The following is an 8,810-nucleotide window of genomic DNA, read 5'->3' as shown; positions in this document are numbered from 1 at the left end:
ATCTGGCAAAGTAAATGGAGGACCCAAGACTAGATACCAAAGCCCCAGTTCTTTCCACCATATTAGGCTGCCTCTTTGTCCATGGAAATGGACACAGCTTATGGAAGAAAGTTGCTGTTGTGGCAGTTTTACATCTACAGTTTAATTCACAATTGGCACCCATGAATAAATTTGCTAATTTGAAGCCACAGCGGGTTTTAGCTTCCTTTCACAATACCACATTTTTGTGTTGTACCTAATGGTTAGTACTGCACTCGGCTGAAAGCTTGTGAATACATTTTCTTATATTGGCATGGTACAAACTTATAGGAATTATGGATACCATGAAAAGAATAAGTTGGATAGATTGTTTTGGGTTATTGAGTAATTGTAGTTCAATTTTGTACAAGTAATAGAATATGCCTTTGAAATGTCACGTGACAGTTTTGTGGAGCTAGAATTTTGGTTAAGGGAGTCATAGACTCCCTAAAGGTGGGGATGTCCTTAAAATGCATGGAGAAATGAACACTTAGTCACGTCTATACCCAGGCACATTTGAGCCAGTTTTTTTTAATGACTCCTGAACCTCAAACCAAAAATCAAGAAAAAAAATTGAATAAAAATGCTTGGAGTTATCCTCTTTGCCCAGAGATAATGCAATTTCCCTGTGCTAAATTTTTCCAAAATCTAAAGAAGTGATAACATTTTAAAGATGAAAGGAATTTATTCCTGTCCTCAAGAGAAGTCTAGTATAGTGGACAAATTGAAATGCATCAAAATATAAAATACTTCTTTATTTCATCCCTAATGAACATATCTCCTGGCAATGACCACCATGGCAAGAAATGAATGGAAATTTTTCATGCAAGAGCATTACACGTAAATTCCTGTAGTGCTTTAAATGTCTGGAAGAGTCTCTAGAAATGGACCTTAAACAGTTACACAGTTAACATTCAGATATCAAAGAATTCAGCAAAATAGAAACTGCTTAAATATTAAACATCAAATTTTCCTTCTTTCAAAGGACTAATAACTTAGCAATAAAAATTGTCTGAATCTTGACATCACAAGGTCTCGGTCAGGCAGTGGATTTTAAATAAAAATTTGCAAGCAGTTCCTATTTAAGCAAAGTTAACAGCTGAGCAAAGAGGAATGAATTAGTAGCCTGCCCCAAACTCACCTTGAACAGACAACAGTCCACCTCCTTTGCAGTCCAAGCTCCTCCTCTGTGGAGCTGCCTGCCAAGCGAAAGCACCCAGGATCGATGCTGTCAGGGAAATGCGTCTGCACAGAGGCAAGGCACTAATCAAGTTCTCCTGCAGCTGCTGACCTAGCCTGCAACACCAATAGAAGAAACATGCAGCCATGAAAGAGAAGCAGATGGTGGACAAGGAATTAGAGGAAAGGGAAACAATAAAGGAGGAATCCCTGAGCTTGAAAATAATGGGACACACCAACAATAAAAACCCCTTTGTCCACAGTGATGAGGAAATATTTCATTAAGATGTTCTCAAAGAGACTCACCCATGTAGAGTGAGCAGCAAAGGGTAAAATGACTTGCTGAGGCTGTTCCTGGAGAGGAACTGGAGCCTAGTATCAGTTCCCAAATGGTAGCCCTGGTACTGGACCAAAGAAGGAAGGTAGAGCCCAGCCAAAAATAACAGAAGGAGTCATAACCTGGGAGGGGGAGGACTTGACAATACAACATACTTTTACTGTACTTATGTTCCCCTGAAAAATATTGATTCTGCTTGGTTCTCAAGAGAACAATCATAGAGAAGGAACCATGATGTCATAGAATCTTGAAGCTAAAAATAACCTAAGCCTTTCTAGTCCAACCAGAGACAAGGAATGTGAGATTCAGGAAGATCCAAGAGCTTCCCCAAGGTCACATACAAACTAGGGGCAGAGAGCTAGAAAGAACCAAAGTCAATTTCTCCTGGGCCTCAAGACAGTGCCTTTGGTGTTCCAGTAAATTTTCTACACTTCTGAAGCCCTATTGGTTGTGGGCTCGTGTTGGAACACTTCACTTCAATAAGTAGGCTAAAATGAAACACTATGGTACGGTTAATAATAAAACTGGTTTTTATAAATAATAACTTCTATAGGAAATATGACTTCTATCAACCTATGAAATACATTTCGGTTTTGCAAATAATGAGGCAGTTGTGCCCCTATTGGATGTCTGGGATAATTTTCCAGATATTGTCACCAGCTGGGTTAGGTGTTATATAGCATAGATTGACATCTGAACTAGTAGATTTCTACAGAAAAACAAGGAATTTAGAGACTTTAGGTAGCATTGTAGACAGTGCCACTGCTTCCAAAGCACTCACTTTATTCCCCTCATTTATTTGATTAATGCATACAAAAATTATAGGCATTGTAAGGAATCAGGAGAGGAGTGATTTGGCTGGAGTAGTTTGCACATTGAAAACCTCTCCTCCTGAAGGTCTTTAGGCAAGTGTCTCATGTTTTCATCTCCTAAAGAACAAGTGGATCACTGTAGAAGCAGCCATCTCTTTTTTTTTTAACACATGTCAAAGATTTCATTTAATTCATTAATTAATAAAGGAACCACTAAGATGTTACAATAGATTCAAAGGAGAATTCACGGTACCACACATCTGTGGTCAAATAATGTATGTTGAAATGAATTTTAAAAGAGATGCAAAAACAGGAAAAATGGGCTAATAGCCACAGGTAAATAATTGATTGCATTCTGCCGGATACAATTTGGGCTTTTACCGTCAAGAATTACATTTTTATCAATTTTCTACAAGTTACAGTTTACAGTAGCTCAAAGGCAATGAAAAGTAAGAGATCCCATAGAATCAGATAACCCAGAAGGATGTGTAAGACCACATGCCTTGTTTTCAAATGAAGACACCCAGCAACCTTTTGGTCCATTAAAATTCTTTCACAATTTTACCTGCAATTCACATTTTACAGATGAAGAATCTCAATTTAGAGAGGTAATAGCCTAACCTGGATCCCTTGGTGATAGAGCTTAAATGGGAACCAAGGTCTGTTTAATTCCAGGGACACTTCTCTTAAACTAAAGGGCAGTAGTTCTCAACTGGGGGTGATGGTGTGTCTCAAGTGATATTTGGCAATGCCTGGAGACATTTTTGGTAGCCATAATTTGGGGGTGCTTCTAGCTTCTAATGAGTAGAAGCGAGGGATGCTACTGAATTTCATACAGTACACAGCACAGCCCTCTATAACAAAGAAACTGTCTTTTGAACAGTATCTGCTATTAAAAGGTGATATTTCCTTTGGACATATGTAGGTTATAACTGACTAAGAACCTACATGCCAAGGCCACTGTAAAAAGCAAAAACACACTTTTCAGAGGATCATCTACTTAAGAATCTTCCACTAGCATGTAAATCGTTAAAGAATTGAAATGGCTAAGAGCAACAGGTAAAATTCAATGAGAACTTGTAGTAATTGGCACAGTACTAATAGCATCGCAGTAGTGTTTATTCAACTTTCCTACAGGCACTGCTTAGGGTGTAGAGGCTCGTGCCAGGGAAAATATTGAATTGGCAGCATTATTATGAAACTTACCTGCATTTGGAAATAAAGGTAAATGAGAATTATATATTTCAGTATTAAATGCAACATAAGTTAGATTCTGGCATGTACTTAAATTTTTTCTTTTTTTTTTTTTTTTGCGGTACGCGGGCCTCTCACTGTTGTGGCCTCTCCTGTTGCGGAGCACAGGCTCCGGACGCACAGGCTCAGCGGCCATGGCTCACGGGACCAGCCGCTCCGCGGCATGTGGGATCCCTCCCGGACCAGGGAACGAACCCGTGTCCCCTTCATCGGCAGGCGGACTCTCAACCACTGCGCCACCAGGGAAGCCCTTAAATTTTCTTTTAATATGTACTGTGTGATAGACGTAATGCTAGGTGCAAGAGATATATGAAGATAGAAGTTTATGAGCTAGTGGGGAAGATGAACATGCACGTAAAAGATTGTAATGCAGCATGATCATTCAAGGTTCCTAAGGGAAAGCAAGCAAGATTGAAAAGAATGAGGGAAGGCAACTCAGAGAATGCAGGCTGATCCTGGGAGGATGGACTTGGAGAACAGGAGTAGAGGGAGGGGGAATTCTGGGAAGATGGAATTGTACTTTTTAGAGGCATGAACGTGAGAGAGAGTGTTGTGTTTTGAGAGTGTAAGTGAAAGGGTGGGAAGGACAAGGTGATTTATGTAAGACGACAATAGACAGGTAGCTAAGGGTCTGACAAGGAAGAGCCTCCTAACTGCATTGTCTCTAGCTTTTTGGCTATAATGAATAAAGCTGCTATGAACATAGTACAAGTCTTTTGTGAACACATTTTTTTTTTTCGGTACGTGGGCCTCTCCCGTTGCGGAGCACAGGCTCCGGACGCGCAGGCTCAGCGGCCATGGCTCACGGGCCCAGCTGCTCCTCGGCATGTGCGATCTTCCCGGGCCGGGGCACGAACCCGTGTCCCCTGCATCGGCAGGTGGACTCTCAACCACTGCGCCACCAGGAAAGCCCCTGTGAACACAATTTAAAAAAATTTTTTTCTTGGATAAACACTTAGGAGTGGAATTGCTGGATCGTAGAGTAGATATATATTTAACTTTATAAGAAATAACACAAGTTTTTTTTAAGTGGTTGAACCATTCTATATACTCACCAACAATTATGAGAATTTCTGCTATTCCACACCCTTGCCAGTACTGGATGTTGTCAATCTTTTAGATTTTAAGTCAAATTAGTGGATGCATGGTGGCATATCAGTGATTTTAACTGGCATTTCCCTGATGATCAGTGATGCTGAGCATATTTTAATGTACTTATTGGCTATCTATAAGTCATTCTTTGCGACATTTCCAAGTCTTTTGCCCACTTTTAAAGTGTGTGTCTTTTTATCATTAAGTTATAGTTGTACTTTATGTATTTTGGATATAAATGTTTTGCCAAATCTATGTGTTATGAATATTTTCTCCCACTCTGCTGGGACTGCCTACTTATTTTCTTAATAGGTCTCTTGATTAGCAGAGATGTTTTGACTTTGATAAAGTCCAATTTACCAATATTTCCCTTTTATGATTAGGACTTTCTCTGTCCAGTCTAAGAAATCTTTGCCTATCCTTCTTCATGAAGATTTTCCCTTATAGTTCCTCTAAATGCTCTTATAGTTTTAGCTTTTGTGTTTAAGTATATGGTATATCTCAAACTAATTTTTTGTGTATGATGACAAAAAAAAAAGTTTCATTTTTTTTGCACATATTGTTGTCCAGCTGACCCAGAACCATTTACTGAATAAAACCGTCCTTTCAACCCCACTGAATTTCTTTGTCACCTTTGTTGAAAGTCTTTTCTTCCTATAAATGAGGGTCTGCTTCCAGACTTCTCTATTGTGTTCCATTGATTTATCTGCCTATCCTTTTGTCAATACTACTTCATTTTGCTTATTATAGATTTATAATATGTTTTGAAATCAGGTAGATTAAGGATTAAGTCTTCCAACTTCGTTCTTTTTTTTTTTCTAAAATTACTTTTGCTATTCCAAGTTCCTTGTTTTTTCATATGTATTTTTTGAATTAGTTTCTACAAAAACACTTCTTGGGATTTTGATTTGGATAGCATTGAATTTATAAATCACTTTGGAGAGAATTGACATTTTGACAATATTGAGCATATCAATCCATGATAATGTTTAGCTCTATTTAGGTGTTTTGTTTTTTTTTTTTCAAATTTCTCAGTAGTACTGTATATTTTTTCAGCACAGAAATTATCCCTAAATATTAACAAAGTTTTTGAATGTTATTATAAATTTCAGTTTTTAATCCTATTTGCTTTATTAAGAAATGAAAAATCCTCAGTTTTCTCACTTTGGAAAATATATAGAGAAGAAAGTATCAATTATAATACTACCATCTAAAGATAATTATTATTAGCACCTTGGTGAATATCCAATAGTCTTATTTATATGCATACCTACATACACATATTTTTAAAATATAAATGGGGAGTCTGTTCTTTAAAAATGCAATCTAACTAACACCAGTATAACCCAAGAAGCATTAAAAGGGAGGCTTACATTGAATTGTCTTTCTAAAATCCCTATAAACACTCATTGTTTGGAAATCAGAACACAGTTTCCCCATAGAGACAATGTTCAAATGACAGGTTATCAATTCAGGCCCACAAAACAAAACCTACTTAGCCCATTATGGCTTTTAGCCCTCTGACCTGCAACTCCTTTAAGGGAACACAATCCCCACACATTCATTCCCTACATAAGCTTTGGATCTCTTAAAACCCTGTAAGGAGAGAGACACAGGATGGAGCTGGTACATGAGGATGGAGAAGGCTTAGAAAAAGCAGGAGGCTGGAGTCCTGAAGGGAGTCTGTACCAGTGTTGACTCTGGGGTTCTTGTGTGTGAGCTTCAGAAGTCAGGTGGGCTCTGGCCATAGGAGGACAGAGTAGTAGCAGCAGTTTACCTGTATTAACATTCATTAACGTCTGCATTACATTCTCAAAGAAATTCTGCTGAAGCTGAAATTCAAGAGATCCAATCTCAGGGTCACCACGCTATCCAAGAAACATGGCCCAGCAACTAAAAGATGATCTCAAAATAATTTAAATACTTGCCTCTCTCAAACACAGTGCTGTCAATACATAGTCCACAAAAGTATTTGGTTTAAATCTCCTTTTGCTCTCTTGCTGGCTTCATCCTATAGCTTTTCTAGAATATCCTTCTCTAAACCTGTAAAGCTTTCTCCCTAGCCACATCCCATGCACTTTTTCTTTCTTCTTCTCCCACCCCCTTTCTCCTAATTCTGCATTCCCTAAGCCCAGAGAAGCACCTGGCAATGGCAGAACCCTTTCTGAGTAGATGGGGGTTTGAGGGGCTAGGCGGGTGGGGTAAGGGAAATGCTGGGAAGGGCTCCACATACCAACTTCCATCATTTCTCCCTGAGCATCTGTTTCCTAAGTTAGGAAGAACCTGTTTAACTGGAAAGACTTCTGGGAATTCCTGGAGGCTAGGGAAAGATGAGACAGCCAAAAGAATGGATTTTAATTCTTACTTGTAAAGATAGTAGATACATGAGAAGGTGCTCTAGAAGCAAGTCATTTTCAGGAACTTTTCTTCCTATTTCCTTTGCGCCTCCCTTTTTAAACTGCCCAAGAAATTGGCTCAGTCCTGTGCTTGAGGGGGACCCAGGTTTGGGATTCCTGGGGAGCCGCAGGTCAGGAGGGTATTGCTGGGCAGTGCAAAACAGGGAAGCTGGCAGGGTGGCTGTCCATGCTGTGTTGATCTTTTGGTCTGATACTTGTTTTTAGTTTCACTTTCTTTTAATTATGGTCTCTCCATATCTGACCTGAACAGCACCATTCTTCTGGCTTGTTAGTTCATTTTAATGATAACACCATATTACCATCAGAGTGACTTCTCAGGTCACAGTGTATTGCAGAGAGCAGATTTTTAATTAAATGGTAACGTTTTCTGAGTTTGGAAGTAATTCCTAAAGTTAATAGTTATTAGCTACCTTGAAATTGTAAAAAAAAAAAAAAAAAAAAATCATCAGTATATAAAATCAGTGTGTAATTAGCAAGCTGCCCTCTAAGAAGCAGAGCACATCACCTTCTGTCCAAAAGGAACAGCTCTGCTGATGAGGCACTGACATACTTAAGAGAAACCATGAATCATGAGGGACCGGGAAAACGTTGATGCCCAGCTCACATTCAGAAGCAGCATAATTTATGAAGCACTGAGGACAGTGGGAGGTAGGCTGTCAGAAATGCTAAGTCCTCTGTGGAATTATTACATTCCCTTTGAAAGATTGGATGTCATCGAAACGAGGTAATCTGGGGAAGCTTGGAGGTTCTGTGCAATTGGGAAAAGTGCAAAGATACTTGGAAATGAAGCCAAATTTCTTCAGCCCTTTTCCCACTGGAAATCACGCCCAAGGTCTTATGAAAACAGACTTTCTTTTCAAGTATCAGGAGGAAATACTTCATGAAGGACACCCGTGGCACGTGGAAACTTCCTGATCCATCGGTACTGGAATGGTCAGAACTATGCCAAGATTGCATCGACTCTGCCTTTAAGATCTATGTTTTCTTTATTTAACCCTTGGCACACTCTTTTCAATTATTTAAGATTACATATTGTCTATGGGTCCAAGGGAAGGAGAAAATGTAAAAATTAACAATATATGTTGATGACTTCAGCAAACTTATTATCAGTCATTACTTTTATTATTCCTTTTGATAAATAATAATCTCTAGCATTTATCATTGGCTGCTCATTAAAGTGCTAAAGACAGTGTTGAGTGCTTTTCATGGGTTATTTTATTTAATCCTGCCGTAAACTAAGCACCACCTTCAATTTAGAGATGGGGAAGCTGAGGCTTAGAGAGGCCAAGCAACTTGCCCAAGATCACACAATTTATCAGAGGTGGAGCCTATATTCCAGTCATTTCCTTTAGCTGTTATAAAGGTATCAAGTTTTAATCCAATAGAAAGATTAAAATGACTAAATCTACTTGACATTTTGGAAGGGAATATGATTCACCTTGAAGAAGAGCACTCTGGATTTTGGCATAGCAGACTGGCTATGTCTTCTTGTCAAGTCATTTTTAGACAACTCCTATCTGGTCCATAATGGCTCTGTGGCATGTATTCTCTGAATACAGATGAAATCACTCCACTGTTAACAGCTCAGTGGGATGTTCCCTCAAGTGAGAAAGTTTATTCAACTTTGGAAAGTGGTATCGGCAAACTATTCCAAAACCATCTCATACTACTTTCAGACCCTCTCCAGCTTGTCCATTGGAA

The sequence above is a fragment of the Monodon monoceros genome, unplaced genomic scaffold (genome assembly GCF_005190385.1).
Source record: "Monodon monoceros isolate NGI ecotype Baffin Bay Population unplaced genomic scaffold, NGI_Narwhal_1 Super_Scaffold_12, whole genome shotgun sequence".
In the NCBI taxonomy this organism is placed as follows: domain Eukaryota; kingdom Metazoa; phylum Chordata; class Mammalia; order Artiodactyla; family Monodontidae; genus Monodon; species Monodon monoceros.
Note: the sequence above shows the minus strand (reverse complement) of the source record.